Consider the following 13,340-nt stretch of genomic DNA (forward strand, 5'->3'; position numbering starts at 1 on the left):
GTTTGGGTGGATAATAAAATAGTCCCTTGTCTTCAAGGAATTCAGGGTAACAGAGGAGATGAGGATTTAAACAAGTAATTGAAATCAGAAGTATGCGAGCAAATTGACAAAATGGCTAGCCATGTATAGAAAGTACAGAATACTTACAGGAAAGGATTACAAAAGTGAATTTGTGAAACACAGCATGGTAATAATTATTATGGTAGATTATTACTCATTCAATTTGCACAAGGGTCAGTAAAAATTTATTCTAGCCTGGTGTGGTGGCGCATGCCTATAATCCCAGTAGTTTGGGAGGCTGAAGCAGGAAGATCTTGAGTTCAAAACCTGCCTCAGGAAAAGTGAGGCTACTAGAAACTCAGTAAGACCCTGTCTCTAAATAAAATACAAAATAGGGCTGGGGATGTGGCTCAATGGTTGAGTGCCCCTGAGTTCAATCTCTGATACAAAAAAAAAAAAAAAAAAAGTTTGTTCTAATTAAGTACTAACTATATGAGGCACTATTCTAAAGTTCCATCAGTATCCTACTTAATAAAAATGTTTTTTTTTAATTTTTATTTTCTGATTTTCTTAGTGGTAGTTGGACACAATACCTTTATTTTTATGTGGTGCTAAGGATCGAATCCATCATCTCGCACGAGCAAGGTGAGTGCTCTACTGCTGAGCCACAACCCCAGCCAATAAAAATGCTTTTAAAAGCATAAAAACCTGAGGCTTAAAGAAACCAACCAATATTCCCAAGATGATCAACCAGAGAGTGAAAAAGCCGCAAGTCATTCCAGGCAGCCTATTTCCAAACTGGGGAAATATAATCTCAATTTCCTGATAGGAGAACCAACACCAGAGAGATTAGGAGATCGCTCACTGATTAGAATCTGGGTATCTAGTTTTAAAACTTTTAAAGGAGGAAGAGTACTACAGGAAGAGGGAGAATATGAAAAATTGGGGAAGCATGGGAGATCTCAGCATGTTCCCAGGAAACACAAGCTCTTGGAATTCAATGCCAATATGTAAACAGCAGCAGAAGCTGAGGGCATTAAATTAGTCAGGGATTATGAAAAATAAATATGGCACACGAAATTATGTAGACTCTACTCAGGAGGAGATGAGAAAACAAGGAAGGATTTTAAGCAATGGAATGAGGAGATCAAAGGCTTAGAAGTAAGAGGCAGAGGGCTGGGGTTGTGGCTCAGTGGTAGAGTGATCATCTATCACGGCAAGGAGCTGGGTTCAATCCTCAGCACCACATAAAAATAAATAAATAAAGGTGTGTGTCCAACTAAAATATATATTAAAAAAAAGAAAAAGAAATAGGAGGCAGAGCAACTTTTTATGAGACGGCAAGGGCTAGTATTATTGAGATCAAGAGTTCTGAAGTCAGACAAACTGCCACTTATCATGACCTTAGGAAAGTGAACATCTTTGAGCAAGAGCCTCCTCATCTGTAAAATGAATATAATAATAGGGTTTAGGAAAATACGAAAAGAACACAGGTCAGTATCTGATACTGTATTTCAGATCTAGGAGGTATTCAATAAATGATAGAAGTTATTTTGTTGTTTATTGCTGTTATTATTGTGATACAAATACATTGAGACCTGGTTTAGGTCTTCTTGAAGGAAGAACTTGTCTAATATATTTACTGATACTCTTTTACTTAAGCTGTTTAGAAATAAAGCCACTGCTGCTTGATTTGTTCAGGCCTAATAGATTATTCTACATCAAAACAGCAAGTCTTAGGGCCACAGGAGAGCTAAGTTTTAGAAATAACATTAGATTAAGTGTTTGGCATATCAAATATTTCTTGTGTCCCTACTGTATGTTTAACACTATATAAAGATATATATATATATATATATATATATATATATATATATATATATATATATATATATATTTTAGTTAAAATATTCTCTCCTTTCAGTGATGACTAGCAGAAGGAAGCTAGCTCACCGGGAGTGTGCCCTTGATGGGAATATTGGAACCTTGACTTCATCCTCCTTCTCTTTGCTTCCTGGCTGTCATGAGGTGAACAGTTTCCTCTGCCATGTGTTCCTACTTTAATAAACTACCTCACCACAGCCCTCCAAACAATGGGTCAACCACCCTCATCTGAAATCTCCAAGATTGTAAACCAAAATAAACCCTTCCTCCTTTTCATTTAAAAAAGGTGAATCTCCTTTCATGAGGAGTCAAAAGTCTACAATACATTCTTTTGGGTGATTTCTTTCACTCTGGACCCCTGGTCTTCTCTCTTATTTACAACCTTATACTCACCCTGAGCTATTTACACTACTGCTAAGAAGTAACCTTGGTTTCCCCACTCTATTGCCCCTATTGAACTACCTCCTTGCCTGGCTACTTGAGCTGATGCATCAGATTACACTTTGTGTGATCTTAACCTGCTCTGGGTATCCTTGCCCTGGTTCCAAGACACCCTGCTACTATACTGAAATTAAACCAGTTCTCTCAATAGCTGGTACTAAAATTCTTGTCAGAGGAAAACACCCTAACAAATCATTATATGTAGATAATTCTAGAGAACTGGAGCTAGTAAGAGGTGTATAACAACAGAGGAACTGTTCTACACCAGAAATCGTGGGGGTGTGGAAAAGCACTGGGGATCAGAGAGAAAAGAGATGGAAGCTAGAGTAACTTCAGAGTATGTCTGAAATACTCCTTAACATATATAATATTCTAAGTTATTTGTATTTCTTTAATGTCCCTCTTTGCTCCCAAATCGTCAGTAAGCTTTCCACTACCCCTAAATTCTCATACCTCCCCAGGATGCATGAATGAGTGGAGGAAGCAGTGAGGTTAAGAGGAGAAATATCATAGCACGGGGCCAAGTTATACTGCTAAATCAGAACAATGAGATAGTCCATAAACCAAACCCATTAGTAGAGGTCAAGATAATGCTAAAATCAGATGCCCAGAAAATGGACAGAATATCTCAGGATGTGTTGTACTTTATAAGAGAGTTGCATAACAACTCTTATTTACTGAAAAAACAAAGTAGATGATTCCAGCTGATATCTGGGTCACAATTTCCTCAGAGTCATTGACTAATTGGCATACTTTTAGGTCTGCCTTGCCAAAATCTCTAACATCCATTCCCCAAAGCTAGCCACCATTATCATAGTTGTGGTTACTTCTACAGTTTTCCTGGGATCAACAAATATTTTCTTTAAATTACCTGGTAGTAAATAGGTCAGGTTTTGTGGACCAGATGATTAGAGTTAGTCAACACCTAATGCCTGGAGACAACTATAGACAACACGTAGTATGGTTGTGTTCCAATAAAACTTATTTACCAAAGCAGGCTGTAGGACTTCTGCCCTGTCCCTTCTGCTCTCCACATTGTAGTCAATAGCTATTTCTAAATGTCACTCTTTTGTTAACACTTGAATGACTTCCCATTATTCTTAGAATAAAGTACAAATTCTTTAACTGGGCAAACAAATTTCATCCCATTAGCCTCCTGTATAACTCAGAAGCTCTGTGAGAACTTAAACTGGTCTGTCATTCATCGGCATATTGCAAAGTGCTCAATAAATGATGAATAAGTGAATTCTTGAACTATGAGTAGGTTAAAAAAAACCAAACAAACAAGGACCAACCTGAACGTGGAGGGGACTTTTGAAAGCTAAGTGGTAGAGAATAAACTGGGATTACTTGAACAGTTCCATTTAACCTAAAGTCTACTGCTAGAGCACTTTCTGTTTGCTTTTGTGGCTTACACAGAGGGTTAGGAAACATACATCTCTACGCCTTTCTAATGCATTGACCAATATAAAGTATATTTGGTAATTTCCCTCTCAAAGTGAACTTGACTTGCCTGTCTGACCAATATTCACATTTTAAATGTAATGTAGCAGGCATATTCTATGTACCAGGCCTGTAGGCTTTAATGTTTTAGTTCTCCTTCAATCCTCTCAATAACACTATGTGAGTCTTCCTTTTATTAATCTCATTTACAGTTGATAAAATTAAGACCTAAAAAGTCAAGAAGTGTGCCAAAGAAACAGAACAAGTGGCAGAACCAATACTGAAGGAAGAAAATCTGACTCCAGAGCTCAAGTTTGTAACCTCACTCTACTTTATAGTTTGTCTAGGACATTATCTGTTTTATACCTCTCTGAACACTGTTCCTATACAACCCCAGAAATCTTCTATGAATTTCCTGCAACTTTCATCCTGAATCTCATAAACAGTATGGTTGATTTCAACATACTCACAGCATTTAGTAAGTACAGTCATTGTGATTAGTGCTATTCAGGTATTACCTCGTCTTAACTTCACAGATATTAATTAAAAAGATAAGGTTATGTCCATTTTACTGAGGAGGAAATAGAAGCACGACAAAGTAAAATAATGTATTCAAAGTCACACAATTAGTAATTGAAGGAGCTAGAATTTAAATTCATGCAGTCATACTGACTTCCACAACTCAAACTCCTAGTAAGAAGAGAACACATGTGGAAGGAGAAAGCCCAGAGCATTCCTCAGTCCTTCTAAGATGAGCTGGAAGGTATAGTGAAGTTGAAAGGTTCAAACTTTAATTATCCTGGATGGGAAGTAAGGTGGGGGGTTGTCTTACATATATATTGCTGCATAATAAAGTATCACAGAAGTTAGTGGCTTCAACCAACACTTAGTATCTATTTCCAAAGGTCAGTTTTGGGCTTGACTTAACTGGGAGACTCTTCTGCTTTCACCTGGACTCACTCATGTGACAGTCAGCTGGAAGCTTGGTGGAGGCTTGATGGTCCGAAGGTCTGTGGCACACGTGAGTTATCTGACCTATGCAGCTGCAAAGGGTTCTTGTTCAGAAGGGGCCTGTGCTTTATTTATTGTTTTGCTGTTGCCATCTTTAATTTCTTAATGTTTATGGAACAAGGGGCTCCACTGGGCCTAGCAAAGTATGTTTCCAGTACTGTTGGCTGTTGCTATAGGATATCAGCTTGGCATCTTTCTTTATATAACCTCTCAATCACGGTGACACAAGCCCATGTTTCTTCACGATTACAAGACCTTTGGAAGACAGTGAGAGCAAAGCCTCTCAAGGTCTAGGCTCAAAATTCCCATATCATCACTTCTACTGCATTTATTCACCAAAGGAAGTTACAGGCCAACCCAGACACAAGAAAGTGGAGAATCTGGGGTCCATCCCTTGATAGGAAGAATAGGAAAGTCACATGGCAAAGAGGCCTTGTTATGGTTTAGATATGAGGTATCCCCCAGCTCATGTGTGAGACAATGCAAGAAAGTTTAGAGTTGAATTAATTGTGTTATGAGTGTCTTGATCTAGCCAGTGCATCATAGAATTAACTGAGGATGTGCCATTTGGGTATATATTTTGTCCTTGTTGAGCAAAACTTGCTCTCTTGCATTCTCTCTCTTTCTCTCCTTCCTGGCGCCATGTTCCCAGATGCTTTCCTTCCCTACATTCTTCTGCCATGATGTCCTGCCTCACCTCGAGCTCTAAGGATTAGAGTTGGCTATCTATGGACTGGGACCTCTGAAATGATGAGCCCCCAAATAAACTTTTCCTTTTCTAATTATTCTTGTCAGGTCTTTGGGTTGCAACAGCAAAAAAAAAAAAAAAAAAAAAAAACTGACTAAAACAGGCTTATAGAGAAGAATGGAACAAGTTTGTGAACATACAATGTACCACAGAAAAGATACATGTTTATGGAGAAATGAAATGAAATAATTTCTTTTCGCACTATTGTGGTTAAAGTAAATCCATGAGAAAGAATTCCATATTTGGATAGTATAGGCCTAGAGAATAAAAGAGAAGAAATTTCCATTTGAAAAGAAAAACATGGGAAATGGGCAGCAATCTCTAGTCTTTAGTTTAATTAATTAATTTTATTTTTTATTTTTTTGTTCTTCTTTCCAGGCAAAAATCCTTTGCCTGGCCTTGGAAGTTCCTTGAATAACTCATCTAGATGCCTTTGTTATGCTTTCAAGGTCCCTGGATTCTACCTTCTGGGAGGCTCTTCCTTGCTGATTATTTTCAAAGTACAAAAGTGAAATGGATATAGAAGAGTAGCTTTCCTGGAAACAGCTTTAGAATATGAACAATAGCTGGCTTTCGCATGTTAGGCTAGTGGCGTTTTTTTTAAGCAATACAATTTCCTCAAAAGCATAGCCTTCTATTACTTGTTTCCAGTTCCTTACAGGATAATCCCCAACTTACAATGGTTCAACTTATAATGTGTGTGTGTGTGTGTGTGTGTGTGTGTGTGTGTGTGTGGTGCTGGGGATTGAACCCAGGGCCTTTCGAATGCAACACAGGCACTCTATGAACTGAGCCCAGCCCCTAACTTATAATTTTTTGACTGTACAATGGTGTTAAAGCTATTAATACTTTGAAGAAGTTGTATTTCTAATTTTGACCTTTTCCTGAGCTAGTAATATGTGGTACAATGTTCTCTTGTGATGTTGCTGGGCATAGGCAGCCAGTCATGGCTCCCTTTTGGCCACTTGATCACAATGGGAAACAGTTGATAGAGACCTACAGTGTAGATGTTCAGTATAATTAACAGTTTGAATCTGGAATGTGCTCATTTTTTTGAAGGCTTGATCCCCAGAGGGTGGCACTCTGGGAAGTGGTGGAGACTTTAGGAAGTGTGGCCTAGTCGGACAAAGTAGGTCACTGAGGATGTGCCCTTTGATAAGTATGTTTTGTCCTCTGTCCCTTCTTTGCTTTCCTGGACACCATGAGACGAACAGCTCAAGATTTTACCACAAGATTCCCACCATGGTATTCTGCTTCTCTAAAAGCCCCAAAGTAATAGGACCAGATGACTATGCACACAAATAGGTTGGGCATATAAAATGCATTTCCCAACTTATGACATTTTTCAACTTAACAATGGTTTTCTCTAGATGCAGCCCCTTCATGATTCAGGACATCTGCCCAGGACCCATACCCAAAGTTCTTTTCTGAACCTACCTCTTAAACATGCCTATCCTGTAGCTTCTATGAACTATTCGTTCCTCTTCCTATTGTGTCAATGGTGGCTACTTTCATATAATCTTTAAAAAATAAGTGAGGCAACACTCTTAATCTGATCTTTACTGGGTCGTGGATCAGAAAACAATACCCCCAGGACTGGAACTTTGACTTGCTAAAAAATCTTAGAAGTTGCCTCAGAATCAAGGTCTCTCTGAGGTCCTCTTGCTTCCCTCCTCCTACCACAGGGAAAGGCTTTCCCCAAACTTCCTTTGTCATCCTGACTGGCTCCACCAAGATAGGGATAGAAATTGCCTTCCAAATGCTTATGGAAATTTCATTAACCAGAAAGACTAAAATTAGTATCACAGGGAGGAAGACTAGAAAGTCAAACATCACATCTAGAGCCCAGAATGTTGTCCAAGGCCATTATCTATTCTTCTGACCACATTAATCTTTTCTAAAAATAAATTTACTATTCCTTTAATATTACCTATATTCCTAATTCCTTCTTTCCTATAAAGAGGGTATTTAAGCTTCAACTATCTTACCTTCTCTTTGAGTCTCTTTCTTTGTGTTCTGCATATTTATAAATTTTGTATGCTTTTTCCTGTTAATCTATTGCCAATTTATTTCATGCACTAAAATTATCAAATCATCAGATGAAACTTTCCTCCACCTACAAATCTTCATCTCTTTTTTTGACTGAAGAATGCCAATGGGAGGACTTTAATAAAGTCTTTGGCATAGGAGTCTTACCTCCTGTTTAGATTTTTCAACCCTACACAGTCAAAATCCTTTATTTCCTTTCATTCATGCTTGTAAACCCAGCATTTCTTATGTGAACTCATTTCTTGAAAAACCTTGCTGAATTCAGCACAGAGAAAAAAAACTGATACACCTAAACTCTGGTTCTTTTCAAAGGCTTCTCCTGGAGGTCAGTCATAGAAGGAATGTGATCAGCCTTACAAGTTAGATAGGTGAGATTTTTACCAAATATTATGGCAATGGCAAACAAGGACCCCTAGTTTTCCAGCCTGACAGATGTTTCCTCACTGCCAATTGTCTGACTGCTCAGGCAATGTTTTTTGTTCTTGAGTTTTGATAGAAGTTCTCCATTGCCAGGTTATGTATTATTCAGAGCAAAGGCTATGCTACTATAAGAAAGAGACACCAGAATTCAGTGACATCAAGAAAATGTAAGATTCCTTTCAACATAACAGTAGGGCCTGTACTGGCAGGGCAACTTTTCTATGAGGTTCTTTCATCTTCTTTTCTGTCCTCTCCTAGAATGTCTTCTTCATCTTCCTGGTTGCAGTTGGTCATAGACATGCCCATGAAGGAGAAAGAATGAAAGCAAGCCATCTTCCTTTAAAAAAGGTAAAGTAAAAATTTCATTCATTGTTTCTAGTTCCATTGGTAAGAATTCATCCCAAAAACTCATGTAGCTGCCATAGAAGGATAAGAAATGTAGTCTTCAGATAAGTTAACATGTGACGAGCAAGAAAAGAAGAATAGATTTTGAGGTGATAAACATTAGTCTGCCATAAAAAGTGAACAGAAAAAGATACTCAAGGTAAATAAATCTTAGAAATACAAAGAGCAGAGGGAGAAAATAAGGATTTTGTTTCTGAGAAGCAAAGAGAATAAAGGTCTGAAAAAATATATGGCAAAATCCATCTGGTGCATACCCAAATTTCCATGTGATTATTTTTAGTACTTTTGGAAATATAATTTATAATTTTTTATTTCAAGGAAAATAGAAAAAATGCTTGAGAAGAATAACAAGATACAGGAGCTGGGGTTGTGGTACAGTGGTAGAGTGCTTGCCTAGCATGTGTGAGGCACTGGGTTCGATTCTCAGCACCACATGTAAATAAGTGAACAAAATAAAGGCCAACATCTAAAAAACATTTTAAAAAAGAATAACAAGATATAACAACAATGGTATGAAGAAAATCAAAAGCAAATGGAATAATTATAAGTTATTGGAACAAAAAAATTTAAGAAAAAAAATTTTAATTGCCTGAGACAAGAAAGAAAAGAAAGTGTTCTTTATATTTGAAACTCTAGATGCTATTGGAAAATAATTATGGCAGAAACTAGATATCAGTGAATTGAGAAGAGAAAATAAACAAGGAAAATGAAACTGCAAGTATAGACTAGTGATTTTTAAGAACATTGGCTTTCAACAAAAGAAAGAGGATGATAACTAGTTACGGCTAGTTTCACTTACATGTGGACTCAGATATCTGAGTACCACCCCATGGGACTGAGTTGGGGCAACCAGTCCTAAAGACTAGGATGGCCCACACTGTGTGTGTGTGTGTGTGTGTGTGTGTGTGTGTGTGTGTGTGTGTCTGTGTGTGTGTAAAACGTGTGCATATTGAGCAGCTGAAAGTACACAATACTCTGCATCTTAGGCTGGTAACCTTTCCAAATTTAAGAATTGCTATTGGATGTGGGATTTGTATGAGATCTTAAAACCACACCTCCTCAATTTCATAGTCAGTTACTGCTACTCCTGTGTGAGATAGATGGCTTGTTCCCTGGAGAAACAGGGGATTAAAGTGAGGTGTGAGAATAAAGAAGGATCAGCAACACCTTAGTCATAGCTGCAGTGTGGGAAAAGGCCTTCCCCTTTAGAACATCAATTAGATGGGAGTGCAACAAATGAATGAGTCTGAATGGAGAAAGGGAATATGAATCAGCTAGAGTAAAACTTACAAACTTCCAGTACCTCTTGTCTGGCAGACTAAACTGGATATGTGATCATCTTCCATTCAAAGCTCCCATCAGAAGAGATGTAAAGCCAGCAAATTCTAATAAAATTAGTGCTATTTCTTCAACGTGGCAGGGAAAGCAGGAATCCCTTGTTCTTACATGATAAGCCCCAAATTCCTTTAAGAAATATCAATTCATAGAGAAAGGATTGGATTGAGTTGTCTCTGAGGGAACTGAATGCGTCTGATAGCAGTGTGACATTCTAAGTGACTTAGCTTGCAGTGGAAAAAGGGCTGAACCACCACTGAGAGGTTCACCTTTGACTTTATTCATAAGACCTGGGCCCATATCCTCTGGAATCCCTAAGACTGAATACTTAGATGAAGTCTGAATACTCATTCAAGTGAAGTCTGGGCCATTATGATAACGAAGAACAGACCAAGGAATGAGACCTCCTTTGGTGGGAGGTAAATGTTTCTGAAGAAGATAGACAAGGCCACCAGTCTGAGAGCTTTGGAAGAAAGAAATGCAAGGCTGGGGGAAGTATTCAGGGAGTAAATGAAATGTTCTCCTTGTGAAGCCTGGGTCTGGCAGGTGCCTATCTCGAGTGGTTTGTCACCCCTTTTAGAAAGACTACTGGAGAAACGTGGTTCAGGATGACTCTCTCTCAACATCTGAAATACCGTTTTGCTCCATGCTCAGAAGAAGGCTTCAAATCCATGACAAAGTCCAACTGCATAAAAATAGACTTAACAGTAGAAAAGCACTCTGGCAAATAGGGAGAAGGTGTGGTTAAAGACTGCAGTGCCATCTACATGTGGTTGAGCTGTGTAGTTCAAAGGAATTATGCTGAGCCAGACTGATGAAGGGATGGTTTTATTGATTTTGCTTTTATTTTTTTTAATGGGAAAGACTTAAGCTTGTTTTATAGGCTAAGTGTAAAGACAGAGTGAGAGTCAGTGGTTCAAGATTGAGGGCAGAGCATAATTGAAGGAAGAAAGACATAGTTGTTCCACAGTTCTATTAGGAAATATTTTAAAAATATTACAAAGTATTAGGATTTTCTGGGTTCATTAACATTATCTTTTCACTCATCCAAAACAAAATCAGCAAAGAGCCCACCTGAATATGGTATATTTTAACTTTAGAAAATAGCTAAATCACCTGAGATTTTTTTTAAATGTCAATAAATGAACAAGCCTATTTTTAATAAATTGAGAAGGAATTCACAATGATTAGGACACCTAACATCTACTGATGAGAAATAGGATATTGAATACTTCATGGAAGAAGAAACCAAGTTAAATTCAGGATACAGCAAGAGTTATCTATCCATTTGTAAAATATATTCATTGATTATTTACACAAAACCTCTGAGATAAAATAGCACTAACCTTTAAATGGACCCATCTGCAAATTTCATTTCTTATCTCTTCTTTCTGTAAAATGTTTTCTGCACCAAGGATGTTGCCCAAGAATCACTATATCCTAAAGCCACTAGATGACCATAATACATCCACAGGAAGTCAAATCAAAGCACCAGGAGAGTTGATTGAGCATGGGAAAGTCTTCATTTTCTTACCTATCAAAGGGAATGATAATAGTGTTCAAGTTCTTAAGATGGCTCTGAGAGGTGATTGAAGAAGTACATGCTTGCTAGATGGTAGGCAATGTATTATTATATCTTTGAATTTCACACTTGCCATACTTTTTCTTTATAAAGTTAAGGAATAACAAAAAGTCAAATGAGAATGAAGGCACAACTTTTGCATTCCTATCAAGGACAAAAAAGCCTTGAGGGGAAGGAAGGATTGGAGAAAATCAATTCCATGGACTACAGAGGCAAGCAGTGCTTCTTGCAGAAATATTGTTTCTTGCTTTACGGGTCAAAAACTGAAAAGTCTGACAACTTGAAAAATTAAAGCCACTATAATAATTAATTGTCATTAATGAACAATGTAATGTGTATGGGACTTCCAATGATAGGGAATGTATTTTAAATAAGTTTCAATGTCTTGTTATAAATGGACATAAAGTGACAAAGAATAAAATTATGCTGTCTTAATCATTCACTATAAATTCACCTTAAAAAGGTTTGACATAATATAGACATAATTAATAGACCTATAAGTATGTAGTATCCTTTTGGAGTGAACTTGGAGAAAAAGCTAGAAAAAGGAAAAGTAATTCTTTACTGGAATGTTAAAAAGCCACTTAAGAAAAACTTTTTCCTCCTAATTTTATAAATGAATAGTCAAATATAGTAAATAAAACCATATTTCTACCATGCTTTTTTTAGTATTTAGCACAGTAGCTGGTATAAATATAAAATGAAGAGTTTTAATGATACTGTGGATGATAAAAATGTGAACAATAACTAGGATTGAATCCCATTTCTATCAATTCCTAGGGTCATGATTCAGAACAAAGATCATGATCTTTCTGAACCTCAATGTCTTCATTTGTAAAAGGAGGACAACAGTATCTATCTCACAGCATTGTTGTGAAAATTAAATGAGTTACTTCATGTTCTAAGTGCTTGGCACATAATAACCATACAATTTAATATAGCTATTATAAGTATTGAATAACTGCCTTAGGCTTCAAGGGTAGCATTCAAGGAGTCCTGGAAAAGGCTGTGATGCAGATATTAGTATATTTAATAAGTCAAAAATCTTGGCTATAATTAAGATTTTTTGAGTTATATTGGGATGATTTCTGTCACCTTATCTGACCCAATGTACCAGAAATCTTCAATAGTGAGGGGTATAATCAATAGTCCTGGTGGTCACATGGTTCTAGTTCTGTCTCTGACCCAGATTAAGAACCCAGCTTTATCCTACCTTGTCATGGGTAGGCATTATATTGATCAAAGTGGTCTCCCTGGTTGTTGCAAAAAAAAAAAAAAAAAAAAAAAAGGACTTCAGTCTTCTTTGTCCATGTTTTTCTGCCTTTATTAGGACTGATGGTCGAATTCTGATGGAATAGGGGCCTAGCTCACAGGACCCCTAGAAGCCCACACTCCCTGGAAGCCCAGGGGTGGGGTGGCATTTCTCTAGGAGGTCTTGTCAAGAGGCCAGTGCTTCATACAGTGAGGCTCATTGTTAAGTCACTGCTTGGGTGTTAACTGTTATTACCTTTCCTGTATACCCAGTAGCTATTCTAGTACACAGCATGTAGTATCTCTTGGAGAGGCCATTTGTTTCTCACACCCCCACAGGAGGTGGGAAAGGCTTCCAAACCTTTTCTCCTTCTCTCAAAAACTCCAGTTCCTTTGAAGTTTTTGTCACATAGTTGTACACCCTTGGATTAGTCAGTGTCCCCGATAGGATAGCACAATGATATTAGGTTAATTTAAGGATGATTTAATAAAGGCATAATTTACAAAGGTATGAATGGGGTAGGGAAAGTACAAGCAATAGTGAATGCAGTATCCCAGGGCCAGTAACAATGGAGCTAGTATCACTTTGGAGACAGAAGGAACAAAGGAAGTGCTGGGACCCAGAAGGAGAGGTATGTATAGAGAAAGCCATGGAAAGAGCAGAGACTTTGAGTTCAGGGATATAACCTTCCCTCTCAAAAAACTTCTGCTAAAGATCCCTACTGGCCAAACCCAGCCAGAACCAGAGGGCAAAGAAACCCGTTGATTTTA

Source organism: Spermophilus citellus (genome assembly GCF_964194105.1).
Source record: "Spermophilus citellus genome assembly, chromosome: 9".
Lineage (NCBI taxonomy): Eukaryota > Metazoa > Chordata > Mammalia > Rodentia > Sciuridae > Spermophilus > Spermophilus citellus.